The sequence below is a fragment of the Triticum urartu genome, chromosome 1 (assembly GCF_003073215.2).
Source record: "Triticum urartu cultivar G1812 chromosome 1, Tu2.1, whole genome shotgun sequence".
Lineage (NCBI taxonomy): Eukaryota > Viridiplantae > Streptophyta > Magnoliopsida > Poales > Poaceae > Triticum > Triticum urartu.
Genome location: NC_053022.1, coordinates 556,977,791 through 556,988,274, shown reverse-complemented (window position 1 = coordinate 556,988,274; position 10,484 = coordinate 556,977,791). Strand labels below are relative to the sequence as shown.

The 10,484-nt window shown below is 49.1% G+C and overlaps 1 long non-coding RNA gene across 1 annotated transcript; it reads right to left on the bottom strand.

Moving 5' to 3' along the window:
• Positions 1–208: 208 nt before the first annotated feature.
• LOC125539256 lies at positions 209–10,115 on the bottom strand. Its single transcript, XR_007296737.1, has 3 exons — positions 9,869–10,115; positions 8,753–8,958; positions 209–435 (listed from the first exon to the last, which is right to left on the bottom strand). It is a non-coding gene; the product is annotated as an uncharacterized LOC125539256 (long non-coding RNA).
• Positions 10,116–10,484: the final 369 nt, after the last annotated feature.

The window sequence follows — 10,484 nt, the reverse complement described above, 5'->3', positions numbered from 1 at the left end:
AGCGTGAATCAAAAGATTCGAGTGAGGGGCAAGGGGCAAAGGAGAGAGGGGAGGGAGGGAAGGGGGGACGGGAGGGGGCGCACCTGGTGATCAGGAGGGAAGCGACAGCGGCGAAGGCGTCCCCTTGCCCCGCAGCGGCGGCGGCGTCGCCTTGGACCGGCAGCGGCGGCAGCGGCCTTGCGAGTTGCGAGACCCTGAAGGCTAGCCGTTGGGACGAGGCCCCAAAAATTCCAATCCTCGGCTTATAAAGGGGCCCTTAGATGGGCCGCCCTGTGTTCCCTTTTTGTGTTGCCTCATAGGAAATCCTGGCCCGATTTGATTCTCCAGAAAGAAAGAAAAAAAGTCCTGCTCCCCTTGCAGCTTCACCCGCCCTCCCAGACTTCTTTCAGTTCAGTTCTGTTGTCTTGACTTGTCGTCCTTCTCCGAAAGTAATTCCTGCACCAGCACCATTATTCATTAGACATAGACAAGGGCAAAACAAATCATTTTTTATGCAATTAGATTGGATTCTAGAAATCTCAACCAAGAGCATCTAACATGAATGAGTTCTTGCCATCCAGGACTAAATAGCATTACCTCTCAGCACTGTAATCATCCAGAACCAATTTTTATGCAGTGTTCTTGCCAACCAAGAGCATCTAACATGAATGAGTTCTTGCCAACCAATTTTTATGCAGTGTTCTTGCCAACCAAGAAATTTCTGCTAACTTTGCCCCCTTTTCATAAATGTAAGGATCTCCCTGTGGATGGGGTGGTAAACTGAACTTGGTCCCTCTATTTCACCACAATTTATCAAAAAATAGATGTACAATGATAATGATCGCAGAACTAGAAATCCACCAAAAAGCAATAGTAAAGAGGAGGAGCTAAAACACATCGAACAGGAAGGGGCGATGGGAGAACGGGCGAGTGGGCGGGCGACCGGGGCCACAGCCGCGGCTGCGCCGTCCCTAGCCGCCGGTGATGGCCGGCGAGTCGGAGGCCGGTTCTGGGCTCTTGCGGATCCGGATGAGGAGGATGCGGACAACGACGGGGATGGAATCCCGGTGAGTTTTCCACCGTCTCCGACTCCGTCAGATCTCATATGTGAGTTTTTCAATTCAGGGTACGACAAAGATGAAGTGGCAACAACGATCGATAGTGTTCTGCCACCTGATTATCCGGCAAGAATTGGATTGCACGCGAGAGAGAAGAAAGAAATGATCCGTCGCGTAGTTCACCGGAGAACGGCGGCGACGACAGTCAGACCATGGAAAGGTCCTCTCCCGAAGGTAAGTCTTCCAAATCTTACTCTTTTCGATTTGATTAGGCCGGAATCATGGATCACAGTTAAGAGAAGGAAGAATGCGCGCCGGCATATCGCGTCTAGGGCGCCGGCGGCGGCTGTGGCATCATCGTCGGCGGCTCAGGCGATCGGGGTCTCCGCTAAGCGGGCGCTGCGTTTGAATTGCCTTTTGGGCTGCGAGCTGGGAGCGTGTGCAGTTGGGCCGGCTCTGGGTGAGTTGGGCCAGAGCATAGACGGGCCGGGGTTAGCTGGGTATGTGGCCCAGGCTAACCCGACCGCTATTCCTCCACGCTGCGCCGCCCCATGCACTCGTTCGATCACTTTTCCTCTGTGTTCGTTGACATCTGCTCGGTCTAGGGTTCCGAGGCACGGCAAGCGAGGGTTCCGAGCGTGTGGGCCTGGTAGAGCTCGGTGCATCCCCGCCTTCCCGGCTATGGCTGGCCGCGGGTCAGCCGCACCGCCAGGCAAAAACGCTGCCGCGGGTGGTGCTGGCCGCGGTGGGGCGGCTACACTGCCGGAACCGGCCGCGCCACTCCAACGCTGCCATCGGCTGGGGCTGGACGTGGGGGCGCGGTGCAGGCTGTGCCGCGACCGCCGGCACTGGCGGTGCAAACCCCACTGCCGTGGCTTGGGGTGGTGGAGCGAACGGCTTGAGACCGCCGACTCCGGTTGATGCTACCGGCTCGGGTCGGGGCGGGTCAGGCCTTGGTTCTTGGCCACCGCTTCAGGGCCCGAGGATTGCTGGATGGGGAGCTCCGCTCGGCCTGCGACCTACGCTGACGGCGGGGTGTCGCCGGCGGTCGGCGTGGTGGACCTCGGCCTCCCGCGCTGGCTAATGCTATGGTGGGGAGCGGCGTTGCTCCGGCGAGGCCACCGATACCTGCGGCTGGGGGCGTGGTGCTGCTCCGCCGGAGCCTCGTGCCGCGCCACCGCCGCACTACGTCATGAGGCCGATGCAAAAACGACCGGGCCCAACGCAGACGAGGTAGAACATGGTTGCTAGAGAGTCCAATGAACCGCCGCATGGACAGTGGGGGGACGATGGATGTGATGCTTATGGGGATGGCCAGAACCGTGGATTGTCGTCTACGGGAGGTGGACGTGGTTATGCCTGGCAGAGTGATGGTTCTGCTGAGAGACCATTTCTTGGAACCTCTGGGTGGTTTTGTCGAGGGAGCTTCTGGCCCAGACTATCGGCAGAGAGGTGGCTACCATGGTCATCGTGGTGGTCATGGTCGGTACCGCAGACAGCCTCCGCCATCGGTCGTTGTTGACCAACAGACTACTGATGTGGCGGCCGATCCCGTTCAGTTGACCGAACTGCCTAGCCAGGCGATGGAGGCAGTGACAGCTTTGGCCAACATGGAGGTTCCTGCTACTGGTGTTTCTGCTGAGGCAGGTGACAAGTCAGAGTCTGAGAGAGCGTCCAAGTGGGCGCGTAAGAAGGAGAAGATGCTTTCCTATCGATGTGGCGAGAAGGGTCATTTCATTGCTGAGTGCGTGGCGGAGCTGGGCGATTCGTGTGGTAAGCCAGCACATGCCACAGGGGATTGCCCGCTTCTGCGTGATCGGGTTCCAGCTCTTACGATGTATGGAGTATATTGTGCTGAGCTGATGTTCTTTGAGTCCCCGGCTGCGAGAGAATTCTGGTAGAGACGCAGAGCTTGACGACTGGAATTGTGAAAGCTACCCAGGGAGTGGTTTTTGAGGCTCAGATTGTGCAGAGACTTCAGGAACTGGCTCCAGGTGATTTTCAGTGGGAGCTTGTCCATATTAAGGACAGTGTGTTTAGGGTTGATTTCCCAACGGTGGATGATTTGCAGAGGTTGATGAGCTTTGGGTTGTGCAAGGTCCCTGGTACTAAATGCATTTTGGAATTTCACGAGTAGAAGAAGGTGGAACCTAAGGGAAAGCCGCTCACTCAGGTGTGGCTACGGTTTTCTGGGGCTCCCTCTGAGCCTTTGACAGATGCTCAAGTTGTGGCTAGTCTAGGTATTATGGTCGGAAAAACTGAGAAAGTGGATATGGCATTCACTCACGCCCATGGGATGGCCCGACTCCTAGTGAGTGTTCTGGACATTGAGTTCATCCCGGATGTGGTCAACTGGACTTATAGGGGAGAGGTGTTTCCTCATGAGATTGAGTTTGAGGATGCAGAGTTGTTTGCCGAGGTGGTTAATGGGACTGATGTGGATATGCATGAAGGTGACGACAACGCGGGTGCTAGTGAGGACCCGACTGATGAGGCTGGACGAGAGAGGTCCAACGGACCGGGACCTGTTGCTCAGTTGCCCGAGGATGGGCCCAGGGTGGAGCCGGCCCCAGCTCCGTCGGTGCCGATGAGTACTTTGTGGTTTGGGTCCTTTGAGCCAGTGTCTGCCCCTCCCAGACTTTGGAGCGACCGGGTGGAATCTGATGATGTTTTTGAGTGCACGCTTCCGGTGTTGGAGTTTGATGCTGTTGATAGTCCTGTGGTGGGAGGCTTGATGGAGACGCACTCGGCGACGACCTTGGTGGGGGTGGGGAGATGGAGCCTCAGGTGGTTTCGCTTTCCCCCGCTCCCCCAGTGGTCTCGGGCTGGGAGACGTCGTCTGCTTCGGAGGTTGTGCCTGGGAGGGGAGTCCGGGGCAGGTGGCCTCGACCTCTTCTCCTCCTATCCTGGTGCCGGAGACGCCGGTGACACCGATGATGGCCGGTCGTGGGGGAGGCCGTCTGGGTCAGGTGGACCCGGTTCCTTCTCCTACGGTGGCGGCTAGAGCGGCCGCTTCTCTAGTGGTGCTGGGTGGGGGTCTGGGGCAGGTGGCCTTGACCCCTCCTCCTCCTTCGGCAGTCAGGACAGCGACGCCCTCAAGCCAGAGGGTTGGGGCGGGGGGAGTGTTCGAGCAAGCGGCGCCCGCGCTTCCCTCCCCCGGTTTCCCGTCCGTGGGGCTTGGGAGCTCTCCGCCGCCTCCTCCGGTAACTTGGGAGGAGGTCATTGCCTTTGTTGGGATCCCCGACCCGGTCTCTGCGGGGCGACGGATGAGTTCTCGTCTCCAGGACCACCCGGAGGTTGATGACATGCAGCAGAGGTGCGCTATGAGGGCGGCCAAGCTTCGTGACATTGAGGTCATCACTGGTATGTCAGTCAACATGTCTAATTCTATATTGCATTTTTCTAAAGATGAAATTATTAATAATGCCAACCAGTTAGGAGTTTTGCTAGGGAGTACTAATAGTGAAATTTCTAACTCGGTTAATGATCTTCTAGATTTGGAAGGGGAACGCGCTTTAGAAACAATTCGAAACCTAGCAGCAGTAAAACCTATAAATGATGCAGAGATTGATGCGTTAGGGGTAAGAGTGCTCGATAATTTTTGTGCGGATCTTGCACCATCCACTCTTGAATCTCAGGAAGAGGATGTAGTTCTAGAGGATGCAGTAGCAAGACCAACTGACCCCGGTTATGAGGACCGGATGGAGGACCATAGTAAACCCAAGCGCAAGTGAAAGCGGAAGGTTTATCCTGCTTCCGCGGTTCGTAGGAGTGCTAGGATTCGAACGGCCAAAAAAATTTCATGATGACATATGAAAGAAATCTTTTGGAATAGCAGAGGTCTGAAGGACTTGGCTAAAAGAAGGTTTCTTGCTGAGGCATCTCTTGAGCATCGATTAGATTTCATTGCTCTCTCTGAAACTGGTAGGGATAATTTTGCGCCCCAGTTTCTCAACACTTTATCGGGTGGTGTCGATTTTGATTGGCATTGCCTTCCTCCGCGAGGAAGATCGGGTGGGATCTTGCTTGGAGTGAGATGCGATTCGCTGGAAGTCCGAAGTGTAGTGATGGGTGACTTCGCGGTTAAATTTCGGGTCAGGTCCAAAGCTGATGGGTCTAACTGGGCTCTGGTGGCGGTGTATGGTGCCGCGCAACCCGAGCTTAAATCGGAGTTTTTGGCGGACCTGGTTCGAATTTGCGGATCCGAGCAGCTCCCAATTTTGGTTGGGGTGACTTCAACATCATAAGGAGGAGAGATGAAAAGAATAATGATAATTTTGACGGCAGATGGTCGTTTATGTTCAATACCATTACTGAAAGCTTGGATCTGAAAGAGATAGAGCTCTCTGGTAGAAAGTTTACCTAGGCTAATGCTTTTCCAAACCCGACGTATGAGAAGCTGGAACGAGTTCTCGCGAGTGTCGAGTGGGAACAGAAGTTTCCTCTCGTAACGGTCCAGGCTCTCTCGCGCGGAATCTCGGATAACACACCTTTATTCGTGGACTCAGGTGAGCCAAACCACGTGGAAAACAAAAACACCTTTTCTTTCGAACTTGCATGGTTTGAACGAGAAGGTTTCTTGGATCTGGTTGCCAGGGAATGGGCTAAAGATGCAGGAGGTACGACCTCTGTCCAGCGTTGGCAGAACAAGATTAGGCATTTGAGAAGTTTCCTACGGGGATGGGCTAAACACCTTAGTGGGGTTTATAAAGTTGAAAAGGAAAGGCTCCTTTCTCTGATTCAGTCCCTAGATATAAAAGCCGAATCCACGATTTTGCAATCTGCAGAGCTCTAGATTAAGCTAGATGCGGAGATGAGGTTGAAAGAACTTCTCCGCGAAGAAGAATTGAAGTGGGCGTTGCGGGCTAAGGTTCGTAGAGTGATCCAGGGGGACGCTAACACTCAATTCTTTCACTTGATTGCTAATGGTAAGCACAGAAAGAAGAGAATCTTTCAGCTTGAGCAAGATGAAGGAACGATTGTAGGGCAGGACAACCTGAAAATTTACATCACCGAGTATTACAAGCAGTTATTTGGACCTCCGAAGGATAGTTGTGTATCCCTCGATGAGTCTAGGATTGAGGATGTGCCTCAACTAACTACTCATGATAATGATATTCTGGTTGCCCCTTTCTCGGAGAAGGAGGTGTTTGATGCTATAGCGCAAATGAAAAACAATAAGGCTCCTGGGCGGGATGGATTCTCGGCGGAGTTTTACAAAAGATGTTGGCACATTATTAAGGGGGATTTACTTCCAATGTTTCACGTTCTTTTCTCTATGCAGCTTCAGTTATTTCACTTAAATTTTGGAACAATAACACTGCTCCCTAAGAAAACGGATGCTGTGAGAATCGAGCAGTTTAGGCTGATCTGCCTTCTCAATGTTAGTTTCAAAATTTTCACCAAGGTTGGGACTAATCGGCTCATGTAGATTGCGCATTCTGTGGTGCAGCATTCCCAAACTTCTTTCATGCTAGACAGAAACATCCTAGAAGGGGTGGTGGTCCTGCATGAAACGCTCCATGAAATTCACTCGAAAAAATTGGATGGAGTCATCTTTAAGGTGGATTTCGAGAAAGCGTACGATAAAGTAAAATAGCCATTCCTACAGCAGGCGTTGCGTATGAAAGGCTTTGATGAAATCTGGCGACGCCAGGTGGAATCATATACGCAAAAAGGGAGTGTTGGAATCAAAGTGAATGACAAGATCAGTCATTATTTCCAGAGACAAAAGGGCCTGCGACAAGGGGATCCGATGTCCCCTATTTTGTTCAACATTGTAGTGGATATGTTGGCAATTCTGATAGGAAGGGTGAAGGAGGCTGGTCAAGTGGGTGGCCTGGTACCTCATCTCGTTGATGGCAGTGTGTCCATCCTCCAGTACGCTGATGATACAATCATCTTTATGGAGCATGACTTGGCAAAAGCGAGAAATATGAAGCTGGTGTTATGCTTATTTGAATAATTGACCGAGTTAAAAATTAACTTTCACAAAAGCGAGTTGTTCTGCTTTGGTAGAGCCAATGATGTACAAGAGGCTTATAGGCAATTGTTTGGGTGTAATTTGAGGGCTTTGCCTTTCACCTACTTAGGAATACCAATCCACCATCGTAAGCTGACAAACAGAGAGTGGAAGTGCATCGAGGATCGATTTGAAAAGAAGCTGAGTTGCTGGAAGGGCAAGCTTATGTCATACGGAGGCCAGTTGATTCTGATAAATTCGGTTCTCACCAATATGCCTATGTTTCTTTTATCTTTCTTCGAAGTCCCAGTTGGAGTTAGGAAAAGACTGGACTTCTATAGATCGTGTTTCTTTTGGCAAGGTGATGAGCTAAAAAGAAAATACCGGTTAGCCAAATAGGATATCATCTGTAGACCGAAAGACCAATGGGGTCTTGGTATTGAGAATCTTGAAGTTAAGAACAGATATCTTCTCAGCAAGTGGTTGTGGAAGTTATCAAGTGGGACTGACACCACTTGGGCGCAAATCCTCCGTAGCAAGTACCTTCAAACCAAAACTTTGTCTCAGGTGACAGTAAGACCGACTGATTCATCCTTTTGGAAAGGGCTTATGAAAGTAAAGCTTTCCTTGTTTAAGAGGACAAAGTATATTGTTGGTGACGGTGCCAGTACGCGATTCTGGGAGAATACTTGGCTCGGAGAGGCACCCTTAGTCATCCAATACCCGTCTTTGTATCGTATAGTTCAAAGACATGAGATTTTTGTTGCAACGATATTACAATCGATCCCCCTTAATATTCAGTTCAGAAGGGCATTAGTGGGTAATCGTTGGGAAGAATGGCTACATCTAGTAAGAAGACTGATGGACATTCAACTTTCCCAACAACCCGATGAATTACGCTGGCAGCTTACTAGGTCTGGAGTTTTTACTGTTCAATCAATGTATGTTGATGTTATCAATTCAAGCTCGATCCCTAGTTCCAAACATGTTTGGGCTGTCAAAGTCCCTTTGAAAATCAAAGTGTTTATGTGGTTTCTCCATAAACAAGTTATTTTAACCAAGGACAACTTGACAAAGCGTAATTGGATAGGACCTACTGGGTGTAGTTTCTGTGATCGGGATGAAATGATCAAGCACCTTTTTCTTGATTGCCCGCTAGCTAAAGTTTTATGGAGGACGATCCATATTGCTTTTAATATTACTCCACCGAGTTCAGTCAACACGTTATTTGGAACGTGGCTTAACGGGGTAGAGCCCGAGTTAGCGAGACATATTCGTGTAGGAGTCTGTGCATTGATGTGGGCGCTCTGGAATTGCAGAAATGATTTGGTTTTTAACAGGACAACACACATTCATTTTTTGCAGGTTATTTTCAGAGCCACGGCGTTGATCCGTTTGTGGTCGCTACTCACTCTGACGGAGGCCAGAGAGCGTTTGGTTACTGGATCTATCCGCTGGGAGATGGTAGCTCGGGATATCTTCAACCGGTTTGGATGGCGATCATGTAATAGGATAGGCAATTAGTTTACCTATCTTTTTTTTGCCGGCCGGGTGTGGCGTCCTTTATTTGGCTAGTTTGTGTTTCTAGCCCATTTTGGCTCTGTGTGAGCTTTGTTTACTTTTCAGTTGGAGACTTTGAGACCTTGTTGAAACTTTTTTTTGGTTTAATAAGATAGCCGTATGCATCGTTCTGATGCAGAGGCCGGGGAGTCCTTCCTTTTCGAAAAAAAAGCAATAGTAAAGATATACGTACCTTCTCTTTGCCATCAATAGCGGCAACCCTGAAAAAGGTGCCAGTTAGCACCCACTTTGAACAAAGAATAGCGGCAGAGTAGCAGTAAGTTTTGTATCTTGTCAGAATTTCCCTTTGCAAGCATTTGTGAATGCTTTTGGGTCAAGCACACCCATTCCTTTGATGTCTACAATTGCTGATCGGCCAGTTGTAAGTTCGAGCAAGCCCTGCAAAGCATTCAGTGCAACAGATCAAAAGTAAGATTAATCCTGAGACTTTTAAAAAAAGGATTAATCCTGAGAAGTAGCATTAACAAGCACCGTTACATAATGATTGTAAGTATAAACTTAAATGGCACTAACACTATCCAAATCATGACATCTATAGAACAATGCCACTATCATGGTAAGCTATGTGACAATTTTGGTATTGATAGCTCAATTGTATAGGGCGAAATGACAATGTAGTTTAGAAGATAACATGGCACACGTAGCACCGAATAATATTTAATGCCACATGTGCCAATCGTCATTTCAGACCATATAAATCCCAGCTGACAAATAATATACATGATGGTCTTCTTTTTCAGTATGTGCATATATGGTGTTAGTATGGAGTATTATGCTGCTACCCCAATTCAGGTATCTAAGCACATGTTTTCATAGTTAGCAAACGGTTCACTATTGAACACCATGTATACACACCAGTTAAATTTGGGAAAAGACAAAATACAGGATTAATGACTAGGCGGCGCTCTCTCGCTGAATGCTGGAGATAACATTCTAAGCTCCCAACTGAAAGTAGCACAAGTCGTATCACATGACACCCAATAAAACAAGCGCCCAATACCTCACATCCAACCAAACCCATTCTGCGCAGCTCCCAGGGCTGAAATAAAATGCTAGTTAAATAAGAAAATAGAGATCGTCTTAGCGACTAGATTACCATGGGACACAACTGTGGCAGGTAAATTCTGGTTAAATAAGAAAATAGAGATGGTCTTAGCGACTAGGTTACCATGGGCCGCAAGAGTGGAAGGTACCTACTTTATGCCACATCAATACGAGCATACATGTCATCATTCACAGATGACACATAAATAACACAGGAGAAATGGTCATCAATGAGGTTACTTACATATATCAGCTCCTTACGAGCATCTTGTAGCTCATCGTTTCTCTTCTGATCCTTGACAACACTCTAGCTGTGTGACTCCATTTCTTGCAGCTCCTCACGAAGTTGGTCTATCTTCTTTGACCTGGCATATGCTTCATTACTTCCAGTTTGCACTGCAACTGTTTTTTGAACTCAGGCTTCTGCTTTTGACATTCAATTGTTGTTCTAACTTGAGAATCTTATCTAGAGCAGACTGTTTCTTCCTCTGCTTTTTAACACATAAGACACATAAATTAGCTTCCTCAAATACAAAACTCAAATGAAACAGCAATCAAGAGAGACAAACCTTGTGTTTTTCCACAAGCTGCCGCGCAGTTTCCTCGGCACTCTGTTGCTCCAACGCTACCATCTTAAGATGTTTTGTTTTAATTTGTGTTCTGTGTTGACACCACAACAGCATAAAGTAAGCTATATGCATAGTACTAAGGGGCAAGATACCTACTCTTGTTCAAGATCACACACCTTTTTCTTTCAGAGTTACTTTGAGCATCTAGCTCACCAAGCTTCTTGGATCTTTAGTCCAGTTCCTGCATTTTGGAGGGAGAGAGAGAGAGAGAGAGAGAGAGAGAGAGAGAGA